Source organism: Bactrocera dorsalis, chromosome 5 (assembly GCF_023373825.1).
Source record: "Bactrocera dorsalis isolate Fly_Bdor chromosome 5, ASM2337382v1, whole genome shotgun sequence".
NCBI classification, from domain to species: domain Eukaryota; kingdom Metazoa; phylum Arthropoda; class Insecta; order Diptera; family Tephritidae; genus Bactrocera; species Bactrocera dorsalis.
Window position 1 is genome coordinate 72,501,441 of NC_064307.1, and position 15,101 is coordinate 72,516,541.

Sequence of the window (15,101 nt, forward strand, 5' to 3'; positions counted from 1 at the left end):
TGCGTGTGTGAGAGGAAGCGCATAAGTGCTTGACGGGAGAGTGAGAGAATTGACACAGTTTACAGGAGAGCACAAATCATGACGACTAAACAGCTGAGTGCAGAAATACAGGGAAATTTCGGGCACAAGAAAATATAGAATGAGTATGTTGTGAATATTGAGTATTATGAGAGTGAATCATGACTGAGATACAGTGAATTATGGGAGAGAGTTAAATCAGAGAAGCAAGAAAAGTGAGAGAACTCATCAATAGATGCTGTGTGAATTCAAAATGAGAGAGAGAGGGCGAAAGGGTATAATGCTCTATGGGAATACAAAACTTAATAATTATTTATAGAAGAAGGTATAAGTTAATATACTTAAAAAAATTTTAGATCTTTCACTCAAACTATAGAGATTTGAGTTGTAAATCTCAACGAATTTATAGTGAAGCAAAGAGCATAAATTCAAACAATTTTCTTAATTTGACCGGGTCGAAAAGCCAGTCACTGCAGGCAAAAAATGCGGTAGCTCTGAACTCACTCTCTACTCTCATTTTCATAAATAATAGAGCGCGTGACTCTTTATAGCAAACGTACCGTATAAGAGAGTGCCCATAGTCACGCTCGTCATTCAATATTTGTGCATGCTGCATTCATGCTCATTTGGGTGCCTTAAACCGTGACACTGTAGGCGACAGTAGTACGCTATAACACCTACACAGCACCGAAAGGTTAGACGGCACGTTTTCTGTGAACTTTTTTGCAAGAAAATCTGAGTTTGACCATTTACGCCAAGCAGGTCATCATCATAAGCAAGCGATTTGGCTAGTGTTTTGAGTCATAATAAAATTCTGTTTTCACATTTGCATAACAATGTGTCTCGGATACACATACATACATACATACACTCAAGGGGGTCATTGAAATTTAAATTCGATAATCACTTTTGCTTTTGCTGCTTATGTTTACTGTTTTATGTGGAAGTTCAATGAATGTTTTGTTAAAGTGATTTAGTGATGTAGTTAGTGCAAGCCATTGTTTAGATTAAAGCTGGAAAAATTATTGGGTTTTGCATTTAAGGCTGCTTTGTGGGTACTTTAGTAGTGTTATTATGATAAGTATTAGTTATAGCACAGTCAGAAATGTAAAACAAAATTTCGTAAAAAAGGATATATAGCAGGATGTGCGTAAAGTTTCATGTAGCAAAGAAAAAGTTGGCAAAAAGTGAAGTATGATTTAAGGGTCGCGTTGTGATTTGTTGTAAAGTTCGCAAAAAGTGTGTTTTTTGGTAAAAAAAGTTTCCGGAAAAATTTATATTATCAAAATTGTTATTTGTATAGCTTCTTTAGTTAAAATATGGATTTCTTAGAAAAGGGATATTAGGAAGGTCATGTTTTACTTTGTTTATTTAAGGAAAAATAAATAATTTTGGGGAATATTAAAGTGATTTTCAACTAGTGTATCACCACAAGCATATGATAGTTTATTATTAAAGCATTTATATACACAGCAAGTTAGAACAAATTTTGTCAAAAATTTATTTTACAAAACCTAAAAAGATTGTATTTTCAAAATATATATTTCAGTTAGTTTTTAAAATCTCTATACTAAACGTTAGAAACACTAAAAGGATATAGCTTAATAACGACGAAAAAAATATTTAATTTTCTCTCCAAGTTTTATGTACTCCTCATATCACTAAAGCACACTTACAAAATCATAAAAAAACATGTACGCACTACAATTTTTAAGTTTTGCAAAGAAAATAACATTTTTCACATAAAGGATATATGACAGGACATGCGTAAAAAGCAACACAGCTTTAAAAAAGTATGCTGAAAAATTAACTACGCTGCTGTTATGTGTTGTGTTATGTCGCAATATGGAAATTTATTATTCCTTTTCAGTGAAAGTGTCTTTTTACAGGTGTATGCATGGAATATGAAATTTTTTCATGACACAAAATTTCACCAATGTACTCGCGCACATTTTTATTACAGCAAGTCGTGAAATTGGCTTAACATACGGCGCATGCATATGCTGTAGAAGTATTTGTTGCAAGCAAAATGAAAAAAAAAATGATTAAAGCAGCATGAGTTAACTTACATGCACCTTAAATGCAATAAAGTACTATGTGCATATGAGAGTAGCTGCTGTGCCACTTGCTGTGCTAGTTAAAATTCCTGCCGGATATGTCAGGCCAACCGTGCGCCAACACAAACCAGCTTGTTGACGTTCCTGTTGTTGGTTTTTTCTTTTTTCGTCATTTTCCTACTCATTTGTATTTATTTTTTTTTTCTGCTTTACGCTGTGCTTACTACTATTTGATTATTTGCAACTTTTTGCTTTTCGAGCGTCTACTCCACTTTGCTTTGCTGTTAGTCTGCTATTTTGTTGAGCTCGTTACTTTTCTTGCATTTTATCCTTACATTTCGGGTTTGCTGCTTGCTTCTCACAATTTTTTATATGCATACGTACTACATGCTGGCGTAAATATTTTTTTGCTTTTCACGTTTTCGTCCTGTTTGTTTTTATTTCCATTCCTTGCTTTTTATGGTTTTTCTCGCTACTTTTACTGCCAGTTTACGAGTTGCTTCCGGTCGTCCTAGTTACGAAAATCCGCAAATACGTTTCAACTCTGTGTTAAAGTAGATGCGGCTATGCATAGGTGTGTGTGTGTGCGCTAGTCATACATGTACCTTTACATTGATGTAAGCCGTGCGGCAGCTTTCTGTGTAAATATACTTTTCGTGGCCAGCGAAATCCACCAAAGCTGCTGCTAAAAAGTGTACCCACTTCGTATATATGCATGTATGTATAGTGGTGACGATTCTCTGTGTGCGTTTATTATTACCATTTTTTCAGGATAATAAGCGCTTACAAGCGGCTAGTTGCCCACATATGCCCTGCCACTGCGGCTCTTGCTTTGTAGTTTATAGAAAAAGGTTAAAAATACATTTTTTTCTGAAAATAAATTACTAAGCTAACTAAGTGCGTCTAAAGGAAATCTTAAAAGGAAGTTGAAATTGGTCGCGTTAACTATATCTATACTAAAGACAGTGAAGATTTTCTAGCATGTTCCTTTCAAGCTTAAAATTACACACAGTCTCAAGTCTTTAATCAAGTATGAAGACACCAGCTCGACCATAATTATTCAGTGTTAGAATAAAGCACTATATTTTGAACTCAATTTCTTAGAAATCGCCTAATATGTAGCTGTCACAAAATTCCATCAACTTTCTTTTGTTGTTTGTTCGATGCACGGCTTCAAGTTGGAGACCTTCCTGCACTATTATCATAATACTAATTCTACCCTTTATACGATTATACCAGTTTTTTTAATTTATACAAGTTGTTTGTTCGATTCACGGCTTCAACTTGAACTGCCACAAGCTCAAAGAACAATGTCGCAATTGAGTTTCTTACAAATGTTTCTTGTCTTAGATATTATTTCAATCATTGAAGCCGTATATTGATATACTTATACATAGCTTCAGGATATCTCGTTGACAGTCCTATTGGTCAAAAATTACAAATGAAGATTAAATAGCCAATGGCAATCACTCTTAGTGCTTGGAATGCCTAACGGCGGTAATAAGAAAAAAAAAAGAATTTCTTTGCTGAGTTCTAGCTATACTCATAATAAATGGAGGCGCAAAGCAAGAGAGTCATGCAAAAATATATGAAAAATATTTGCGCGTGCAATTTGGTGTCAAGTTCAATGCTTTAAATTTTTGCTGACGCCGCACTTAAATTTAATGTTGCGAAAATATTTTCCATTGCCTAAGCAAAAAAAAAATTGTTTTTCTTGTCAGGAAAATTGACAGCAGGGCGCTACAAACAAGCATTTGTATATATATAGAAAATGTAAAAGCCTTTATAAGCCTGAGTTGCGCAGCTTTTTTCACTCGCCAAGTAATAAAATTAAATATGAAACAATTTGCAGCAAATGCGAGTATACGCGTTGTGAAAGAAGGACGAAAAAAATCGGAAAAATTGCAAAAAGTAGGTGTAGGAAGAGTAGCAATGAAAACAAATACGGCGAAGCTGACAGCTTAAACTCATGGACGATGGCAAGAGAAATTCATATAAACATGTAGGCAAATATCGGAATATATATGTATAGATATTTGTTTGAGTATATACTGTATATATGTAGAATATATCGTCACCTAAAATGCAAAATAACGTAACATAAATTTTCATAAGTTTACAGGAGAAGATAAAAGGATATAATAAAAAGCACTGATATTGAAATAAAAATTGATGTATGGTATAGCTATGTGTTTGAGTATATGCTGTATATAGTATACAAGGTCACCTAAAATGCAAAATAACGTAACATCAATTTTCATAAGTTTACAGGCGAAGAAAAAAGGATATAATAAAAAGCACTGATATTGAAATAAAAATTGACTTTTGGTTATAAAATGGTTATCTATTGATTATATGCCCGTCATATATTAGTTATATATTGGTTATCATACCTTCAAATTGAATCAAATTTTGAGTTTTCGTCATAAAATGGTTATATATTGGTTATTACATCTGAAAACGATTTTTTTGATAAAACGCTTCGCTTCGCTTGATATTCCGAAAAATAAATTCCTAAAAATTTCTACGAAAGTGTCTTTAAGTAAAAGCTTTTAATTGAAACGATAAGGTTCTCCGCCTTACAGTTTTCAATTTTTTGTATTATCAGTTAGAAAAATTGATAACTCGCTTCCAATGACTTCAAAAAGTATCTCGTCTCATATATTTTGTAGAAAATTGAATAAGCCACAAAAAAGTCGCGTATGATTTTTTCGTACACCAAACCGTTAGAAAGATATTAATGGTTGAATTTTGATTAATTTTAGGGAATTTTTTTTCTCATGCGTTTGATAACTCAATGAACCTTAGTGAACTCTAAAGATCTATTTTTTAGTCCACACTATGTCTTGTAGACCCACATTACATACCACTTACATATATATATGAGCGCACGCGCTGAAGCTGTGGCAAGCAAGTCAAAAGTCGCTACCAGCGCTCGTTTCAAGATTTCTGCTACTTTTTAGTTGTTTTTGCATGCATTATCGGCACCAACACCACCAGCTGCGCCAGTTGTTTGCTGCCAAATTTGTTGTTGTTAAAGGGCAACAGTTCTTTTTTTTTGCTGAAGTAATAAAAAATCATACGCGCACACATGCCTGAGCACGCCCAACAAATTTTCGAAGTGAAAATATGCGCTTAACTTTAATAACCGCGCATTTATGCATACACTTGCCACAACCCAGGATAAGTGCACGCACCCTTCTAAGTATACATATACTATATATCTATATGTGTATATATTTTAATATGGCGACACCTTCAAGGCCAACGGCAAGTCACCAACATCTCAAACACAAGATGCCGCTACCTACACTTTCGCACCCACAAGCGAATGGCAGGCAGGCAGCCATCAGCGGCGGCAACGTGATTTCATTTGTGACACATTTCATGCAAAGCACACACACGCCATTTACATATGTGCAAATGTAGCGCCGCTGCTATTTTTGTGCTATGTTGCCAACACTCTCCCAACTAATAGATTTCTAGGTGTATTCCGAGCCAGCGCTGATCCCGCCGCGCTACAAGTGAAATACTTTGCCATTAAATTTAATGTGCGCGCATTAAGAATTCTGTAAAAAGTTTCCGCCGCACAAACTGCTAAAAAGCAAAAGCTTTAACTTGCTGGAATTTTAAATTTGCCTAAAACAAGCAGGCCATGTCAAGCGCTGATATCCTTGCCACACTTTAAACTTTTTTCGACATACACACTTTTTTCTAACAACCACTTGGCGCAACTTTATCGCTTGCCGCACATTCGCTCGGCTGCCCATCTTAATAATGTTTACACTGGCGCTGCTTGGGCGTTTGCCGCGCCGAGCGCTATACTTTTGTCCGCATAACTCTGTTCTCTGTTCCACCGCCTTCAACTGTCGCACACTGCCTTATCGTATAGTTCCACAATTGCTATTTACATTGTTAGCGCTCACCCTCTTTCGGTCGTCCGTCCAAAAGTCCATATTCATTTATTACAAAGTTTAATGCACTTTTTTCTTAAGTTTTGCGGGTAAAAAGTTTTTCGGCCACCTTTTAGCGGCCATCAAGTATATTTGCGGCGAAAATTTTTTCAAAGATATAAATGATGCTATGCTATTTTGTTATTCTATTTGGAGTGAAATACCCAAAAAATATAAAAAAAAACCTGAAGTGAATAGTGCATTTAAAGGTCAGGGTTGCATTGGGAGTGAAGTCTCTGGCATAAGAGAAGAACTTACGTTAGCTTTATTGCTATTGTAATGGCAAAAAACAAAACAAGTACAGAGAGACCTTCAGAATGTTAAAGCTAATAGACGTAGGTTGAGAGAAACACCAAGAACTCAGTCAGTTTTCCATACGGCAAAACTGTGAGAGGAGCGAATCGAACAACCAATAAGTTAGGATCAATAAGTAGTCGGCAAAAGATCATATGAATTTAAGTAGAGAACACCTTTAGCATATTAGTTCGTAGCTAGTTATAAATAAACTCCAAATCTAGTGTGAAAACAGAGAGCTCATGCTTACTTGATCTATCTCTCAGTCAAATTATCGAGAGTGGCGAATCGAACGAAAAACTGGTATAAATATTAAACTGTTGTCATATAATTTCAATGAGAGAACACCTTCAGGTTATTAGTCCCAAGATAGTCATGAAAAAATCAAGCTTTGCTTTGACTATCGCAATCAAAAAACCTTACTCATAGAACACTCATTTTACTAACCATATCTGTTTCTCAAATCATCGAGAGTAGCGAATCGAACAAAGAGCTGGTATAAATATTAAGCAGTCGTCAAATGGTATATACTTTCAAAGAGCGAACACCTGCACATTATTAGTCCGCAGATAATTGTAAGCAATCCAAACCTTAACTGGACTATATCCAGCAAGAAAAAGACTAGCTTAGGGCACTACTTTTTTCTATCAATAGCTATATCTGAATCAAATCATCGAACGTAGCAAATCGAACACAGAACTGGTATAAAGTCGCTGTATACTCGGTGGATGCCTAAAATAGGTTTTGATGACACAAAAAATATAGTTGATATAGATAGCTGAATGACTGAAGATAATCAGGATACCACTTTAGACATATACGTATTTCATACAAATGAATCCCTGAAAATATCAAGGAACCTTTCAAAAATATCGCTCATGTAGCTCCACATAAACTGGAGTTCGAGCTACCAAACGACTCAAATGCATGAATCAGAAACCCTGACAATCCTGGAAGATCGCTATAGTCAAGGTATAATTTTTGATGCCATATAATATATAATTTATATAAAATAAACAAATGGGATGCGGCAACAGACTAACTAGACTGTAACTTAGAGATAAAATTCCTGGGTATATATGTATAGAAGAACTTATTTCAATAACTCGTTCCTTTACAACGAAACTATCTCTCAATCTAGCTTTCGACTTGAACAGAGTTCTTAGTACAATATACCAGCTGATATTGTAGAATCTTTCTGACTTTTTCAACACGATATCAATATAGGAAGGACATTTAAAGGACATTCTGAATCAAACTGTGGAGATCATATCCTCCGTAAAAAAACCGCATACCTTCGCTTTCCAAACCAATTAGCCAACAGTCTTAAATGTCTACCTACAATCTACAATCCCTGTTATTTTTCTCACATTTTCACAAATTTCCTCGAAGTTTTCCTTAAATTTCGTTCAACAAATTGGCAACATAAAATTTCATCTGATATTATTTGCATGCAATTTACTAATAATAGCAATGCAAATAGTGTGGCGCGCGTAGTTCATTCAACCCAGTTCACAGGAATACAGATAGGAAAGAGTGATAAAAACAATAGTAGAAAGTTTAGGACAAAATGAAGTGGAAAAAAGTAATCGAATTTCTTTCCACAAAACACTAACATATACAAACACTTAATATGTATGAAAGTTCTAAATATTTACGCACTCAATTTAAAAACTATTGCAGTTGTTGTTATTCTAAAGAAAAGCACTTGATATGTTGAATGAAACTGTTTAATATTTCCACACAAAAAAGGAAAATAACAAGCGCTTTTATTGAAAGCTTTGGCTTTAAACCGAAGTCAAGTGCAAGTCTACTAAAATATAATAAATATTTGTGTTGATTTAAATATTTTATTTCCATTTATTTGTTTGCATATTTCAAAATGTTTTTCGAGTGAAATTAGCTGTGGAATTTTTTATTAATTGCTTACTAATTGCTTACGAATTGAAATTGAATTCGGCAAACTTCCGACCGCTTTAAATTGCTCACACATTCATATGTCATCATTTACATTTTCAGATAAGATTGCATATGTACATGAGAAGTTTATTTCGTTTTAATGCCAGCATTCGCATATCTGATGACAGCTGAGTTTGCGAATATGTTTAAAATTACTTTCACTACTAAATAAGGATAAACTTATGATTCATAAAGAAAATATAGAACTAGTACAAGCATAAGCTTACAAATGCGCAGACATATTTAGCTAGAGAAACTCCGTAGGAAAATTTTTGGGTAAAAATAATAAATATAAATTATTTATCTAAAAGAAGGTTACATTTGCCTACGAAAGCTTTTGTGGGTTAAAAATAATACGTATTTTGGATAAATATAAATTCGCCTTTTTTTACATTTTCACTGTTTTATAAGTTAAGAGAAGGTTTCGTAAACTGTGAAAGCTTTTGTTAATTAAAGAGATAAGTTTTCGTTAACTATAGAATAAACATTTTATATAAAACTAAATTCCTTCTCTTTCCATTTACAGCTTCAAAAGTTAAAGGAAGCTTTCACTCACATTTTCAGTGCTTCATAGGCTAAGTGAAGCTTTCATAATCTTTCGAAAGCTTTTGTTGCTTAAAAATAACAAAATAATTGAAATTGGATAAAATTTTGTTGATTAATAAAAATTATGTCAAATCAAGCTTTCATAAAACTACAAAAGCTTTTATGGAATAAAAACAATAAAAAGTTTATGTAAACATATATCCACTTCCTTAACATTTTCACTGCTGCAAAAGGTAAGTGGAGCTTTCATAAAACTTCGAAAGCTTTTGTGGGTTAAACATATAAAATATTTAATATAGATACAAATACACTCACTGAATATTTTCACTGATTCCTAAACTATGCGAAGCTTTCATGAACATGCGAAAGCTTAAGTAAGATTTATATGGAAACATGTGAGTAACAGGAGATGTATGTTTCCTAATATATGCTCTCTTAATGTTCAATTGGTATCACTTTTGTGAATCTGACCTCTTTTTGAAGATCATATTTTTTATAACCAATGAATTGCTTAAATCAGGAGAGAGAGAAATTTCTCTTTCATGTAATCTAACCTCACCTCTTTGCCTAAAAAATGTCTCGTAGGGAAATTTTATGCATGCATAAAGTAATTTTATATACGAGTGGCAATAATATTTTATACACATATATATATTTTAAAAGAGAAGAAGGGTGGGACAATTTTAACTAGATTTTTCGAAGTTTTGAAGTCTTCCATGCGAGCGTGTTTTTGACGCGAAGAATATTCTAGAAAACCCGATTAGTAGTCGATTTTGGCTTAATATTCACAAGTCTCTGCATTTAGGATGATAAAGTTTTTCACGGGAGAAGTTTTTCAAAGCATTGTCAGTTGTATGAGGATCGATATAAGAAAAAATAAGTTTACATTAATACCATCTCCTAAAGTTTTTGAGTGCCCTTACTTAGCTTTGGTATGTGAAATAGTATAAATTTACCAGAAATATCGTCACACCCTTACGTATGAGGTTAAGCGTATGCATCAGATAACCTACAACAAACAGTAGCACATACCATATATCACTTTAACAAATGCAAGCTGCATGACTCAGTAGCTATTTTGTATACTTTTTTGCATTTCATTCTAATTTTGTGTACACTCTTGTCAGACCTAAGATTTTAAGCCAAATAAGAAAAGGGATTAAAACATAAAACAGAATGTTAAATTATGAGATAATAAATTTCGGAAATTCTACTTTCACTGCAACCGCATGTCGGAGGTGTAACGGTGGAATAAAGGTTTGAGTACGGGAGGCAAAAGAGAGAGATGATAAATTCTAGTTTGCAAATAGTTATGTGGACAGACATAGATACAAGTATATATAATGACATATACATATATGAGTGCATACGTTCTACACTGAACTTATGTATGTATGTCATATTCTGCTTCAAGTTTCTTATACTTTGTGTTATAAATTGCAATGAATAAATGCTAAATGTGCGCGAACAACCGCAAAATTGCGCCAAATCCAATTGCGTGACTTAAATGTACATAAATACATTCAAATATGCAATACATACATACATACCATATTATATATCTCGGTGTGATACATTTATTAATTTTTTTTGGATAGTCGTACATTTACTTTTGAGGGGCATGCAATGAAATAAATAATATTTTGCATAAGAGGCAACCATTAAATGCATATTAAAATGGAAACGGAAATGATGCATGGCAGACACATAAAAACGTCAACGACTCTATACTTGTATGTGTACACATAACGGGTGATTTTTTTGAGGTTAGGATTTTCATGCATTAGTATTTGACAGATCACGTGGGATTTCAGACATGGTGTCAAAGAGAAAGATGCTCAGTATGCTTTGACATTTCATCATGAATAGACTTACTAACGAGCAACGCTTGCAAATCATTGAATTTTATTACCAAAATCAGTGTTCGGTTCGAAATGTGTTTCGCGCTTTACGTCCGACAAATTTTGTTCAGCGATGAGGCTCATTTCTGGTTGAATGGCTACGTAAATAAGCAAAATTGCCGCATTTGGGGTGAAGAGCAACCAGAAGCCGTTCAAGAACTGCCCATGCATCCCGAAAAATGCACTGTTTGGTGTGGTTTGTACGCTGGTGGAATCATTGGACCGTATTTTTTCAAAGATGCTGTTGGACGCAACGTTACGGTGAATGGCGATCGCTATCGTTCGATGCTAACAAACTTTTTGTTGCCAAAAATGGAAGAACTGAACTTGGTTGACATGTGGTTTCAACAAGATGGCGCTACATGCCACACAGCTCGCGATTCTATGGCCATTTTGAGGGAAAACTTCGGACAACAATTCATCTCAAGAAATGGACCCGTAAGTTGGCCACCAAGATCATGCGATTTAACGCCTTTAGACTATTTTTTGTGGGGCTACGTCAAGTCTAAAGTCTACAGAAATAAGCCAGCAACTATTCCAGCTTTGGAAGACAACATTTCCGAAGAAATTCGGGCTATTCCGGCCGAAATGCTCGAAAAAGTTGCCCAAAATTGGACTTTCCGAATGGACCACCTAAGACGCAGCCGCGGTCAACATTTAAATGAAATTATCTTCAAAAAGTAAATGTCATGAACCAATCTAACGTTTCAAATAAAGAACCGATGAGATTTTGCAAATTTTATGCGTTTTTTTTTTAAAAAAAGTTATCAAGCTCTTAAAAATCACCCTATATTAGGATGTGCAAAAAGAAAGCAATTATTATTTGTAAAAGTTATAATAAATATGTATGCAGAGAAAAAATACTTCTGCATGGTGAAACTTTTAGCTAACTTTGATAAATACATGAGTTATGTATACTATATATAATTTTTTAATCGTTTAGAACTCAATTTTTAATATCGCGGAACATAAAATTCAATAAAAAGTTTTGCTCAAGGGAATTTCAGCAGAATATAAAATTTCCCTCAGGGGATTTTTTTGTAATTATAAAAAAAATATTATATTAAAATATCTCTGCAATACTCGACTTTTAGCTAACTTTAATAAATATAAATATAATTTTTAAACCATTTAGAATATAATTTTTCACATTGCGGTTGCCTTTGGAACATAAAATTCATTAAAAAGTTCCCCTCAGCGGAATTTCTGCAGAATATAAAATGTCCCATAAAATTTCCCTAAGGGTAATTTTTTGAATTTTATCAAAAATATTATTTTAAAGCTTCAAAAGGCTCTACTTAATCTTTTCTTTAGAGAATATAAAATATCCCTCAGGAGAACTATTTTCAACGTATAAAAAATATTATTTAAAAGCTTTAAAACATTCTGTTTAAAGTTGTTCTTAAAGAAATTCATTAAAAAAATTTAAGATCATTGTTTACATCAAGCAATTTTGCAGAACATAAATCTTTCTAAAACCTTGCCAACATGCGAATTCCTGCGCAACATAAAATATCCTAAAAATATATCGCATATAAATTTTTTATATAAGAAGTTTTCATTTTCATAATCATTTAAATTTCCAACAGAGCTTCTACTGCCACCAGCAGACTCCTGCTTATAAATCTTAAAGCAACAAGCGTAGAACAACCTTAACCGTCATTACATTTAAATGCGCATGCAGCAGTACATACATATTTAAAGACAAGTATTACAAATGTAAAACAAATATCTCTGCACGCATACAACAACAAAGCCGCATAGATGAACGCCCCAACGACCTGTTGCCCCACTCACTGACACACACGCACACACATACATAGAGAAGCATAAATTAAAATTATTTTATTTATGCGCATAACAGTTAAAACGGTGCGTGCGCACACACAAATATGCTTAAATGCTTTTTTTGGATTCGTATGTGTGTGTGATGTACTTATGTATTTAAGGTGCCATGCAGCAGCGCAGCTTGCCTAGTTACATGTGTAGTTAGCTTGTAAACTTCTGCTAAACGCTCGCAAGCTTTTTGTAGGTGGTGGCCACATTCATTATTGTTATTATTTTTCACTTTTTCTTATTTTTTTATGTTTTCTTTTTTGGTTTTTTGTGTACGCTTGAGAAATTTTCTCAGCAGCCAGCGCTTGTATCTACGCCGGCACCCACGCGTTTATATATTTATATGTACTTCTGTGTATATTCGTATGTCTATTTAAATTGTATTGCATATGCTACACTCATAATTCTCAGCTGCGCTCTCTTTTTTCACGCTCTTCCGCTTTCTGCTGCTGCAATCACTCTTAGCTGCAGCCGCGCTCCCCCGCCCAAGCACGTTATTGCCGGCGCGCTGTTATAAATATTCGTAACTGTGGCAAAATAAATTTTACTTTTAAAATTTATACGCTTCCCTCTGCACACACACACCCATGCAAGCACGCACACTTGCACATTTGTGCTGAAAAAGCCGGCACACCGGCATTTGCATTGCCAGCAAAAAAAAGTTGGCTTGCAATTCAAATTGTAACATAAAGTACTTACAACGGTAAGTCACTGCCAGGCAGCTGCCACAATCACACGCGCGCACAGCCACCCACCCGCACACACATACATATACGTCTGTGTATAAATAAAAACTCACTTACCTGTAGTTATATTCATTACGGCCAACACATGTAACTGCCAACCGGAAAAGCATTAAATATCTGAGCTGCTCGCTGCTCGTTGCTGCGAAATAGAAAAAAGCGAAGGATTTACTCAGCAGCCGGCATATTTGTGTGTGTGTGTGTGTCATAATATTTATATGCATATAAAATATATTGAAATTACCCATATTAATATTTTATGCGCGCAGTTGTAAGCGCTGACCTACATATTTTCGCTGCATTCAATTCCAATCACTTTAAATTGATAGATTGCACGCACTGTGTGCGATAGAACACGGAAGTAAACATACCTATATACAAATCTACACTCTATAAATATGTACGTACTGCATTTTCAGTTGCACAAATTTATGGCAGCTTTTATTATGTCGCATAAGTTATATATATTACGATTTTAGTGGCATATTAAATTCATGAGGCTGCAGGATATTTGCATGAAATTACGGTAAAATTGGTGGCAAAATATTTTTTTATGCTTTTGATACAAAATAATGCTGCAAATATTTTAAACTTTGTGCTTTAAATGCTACTTATGCTTAAAGTATAGATATTGTAGGTTTAAAGTTTGCTCTATGCACAAATTTTGACTTTGACTAAAAAATAACCGCATAGGTATGGAAGACCATCCCACCCATTAAATGTAGTTTAAATAAACTATTTTCGACACTTAACTGCAAAAGAACATTCAATTTGGGTTAAAATTGGTGTTAGTCGTTTAAACATACCAATTACAGTAGTCGAAATGAACCTGATTTTCATACAGTAAATAAACACAAAAATCCTTTGTGTTAGGAACCATATTTTTCACTCTATTTGTTTCTAATCGAGAATGTAATGAGACTGCACATTACACATACCACTTACAGAAGATCCATGATTCCCTAGACCAGAAATGCTCAAGTATGAGAAACGCATTTTATTCAAAACTCTCGGTCGATACCAGTCTATGCTTTCATGAAGAGATCATCGTTAAGCTGCACTCAAAGCCACTCAAGGAGTATCTGTATTTCATCATCAGACTCGTTTAGGTGGCTGGTCAAAACGGAATCGCTGTAAACTGCAACGCCAATGAGCTAGCTTGCGGGGTCTTGTTCCCTTGCCCCCGCTCACTTCGGAATGGAACTGAATTGGATCACTATTAGCATCTTGCGCGTTCTAGCATTGAACCACTATACCCTGCGTTATCAGACGCTGGTCGACGACATTTTTGGTCTAGAATAGATCGCAGAAAATCTAGAACTACTCGTCGGACGCTATTTGCTAACGATATATGGTGGAGTGAGAAGTGGGCACTTTCGCCTCCATTGTCTCATCTTGGCAAGACTCGGTAGACTTATCTTCAGGAGACATAATCGAAACGGGCATTAGCCGTCTCATAAAAAGTATGAAAGGCTCAAAGCGCTTTGCCGATTTGTGAGAGTCTTAGGGGCCAGTCTACAGGATGCATTCATGTATTACCATAACGGACCGTCTTTTAAAGCTATTCAAGTGATATCCCCCTTAGTATCGCCCTCTTAACCTAACTTAACCTATGATAGCTATATGCAAAAGTTGCCCAATGTGGACAGTTCCGTCAAATAAGCTAGAAAGTCAAGAACGTGTGTAAATTTTCAGATCGGTATTTCAAAAACTGTGGGACTAATATGAGTGTACGTATGTATGGACACCCAGGAAGGGATAAAACGATCCCAGTGGAGAGTCACGCTGATTATT

At 34.6% G+C, this 15,101-nt stretch overlaps 1 long non-coding RNA gene across 1 annotated transcript in view; it reads right to left on the minus strand.

Annotated features, from left to right (window-relative positions):
• The window catches only part of LOC109579767 (uncharacterized), a 106,746-nt gene extending 93,297 nt beyond the window's left edge, over positions 1-13,449 (minus strand). Inside the window, exon 1 of the long non-coding RNA XR_007422836.1 lies at positions 13,368-13,449. This is a non-coding gene — a long non-coding RNA (uncharacterized LOC109579767). The remainder of the gene's footprint in view (positions 1-13,367) is intronic.
• Between the last annotated feature and the right edge of the window lie 1,652 nt (positions 13,450-15,101).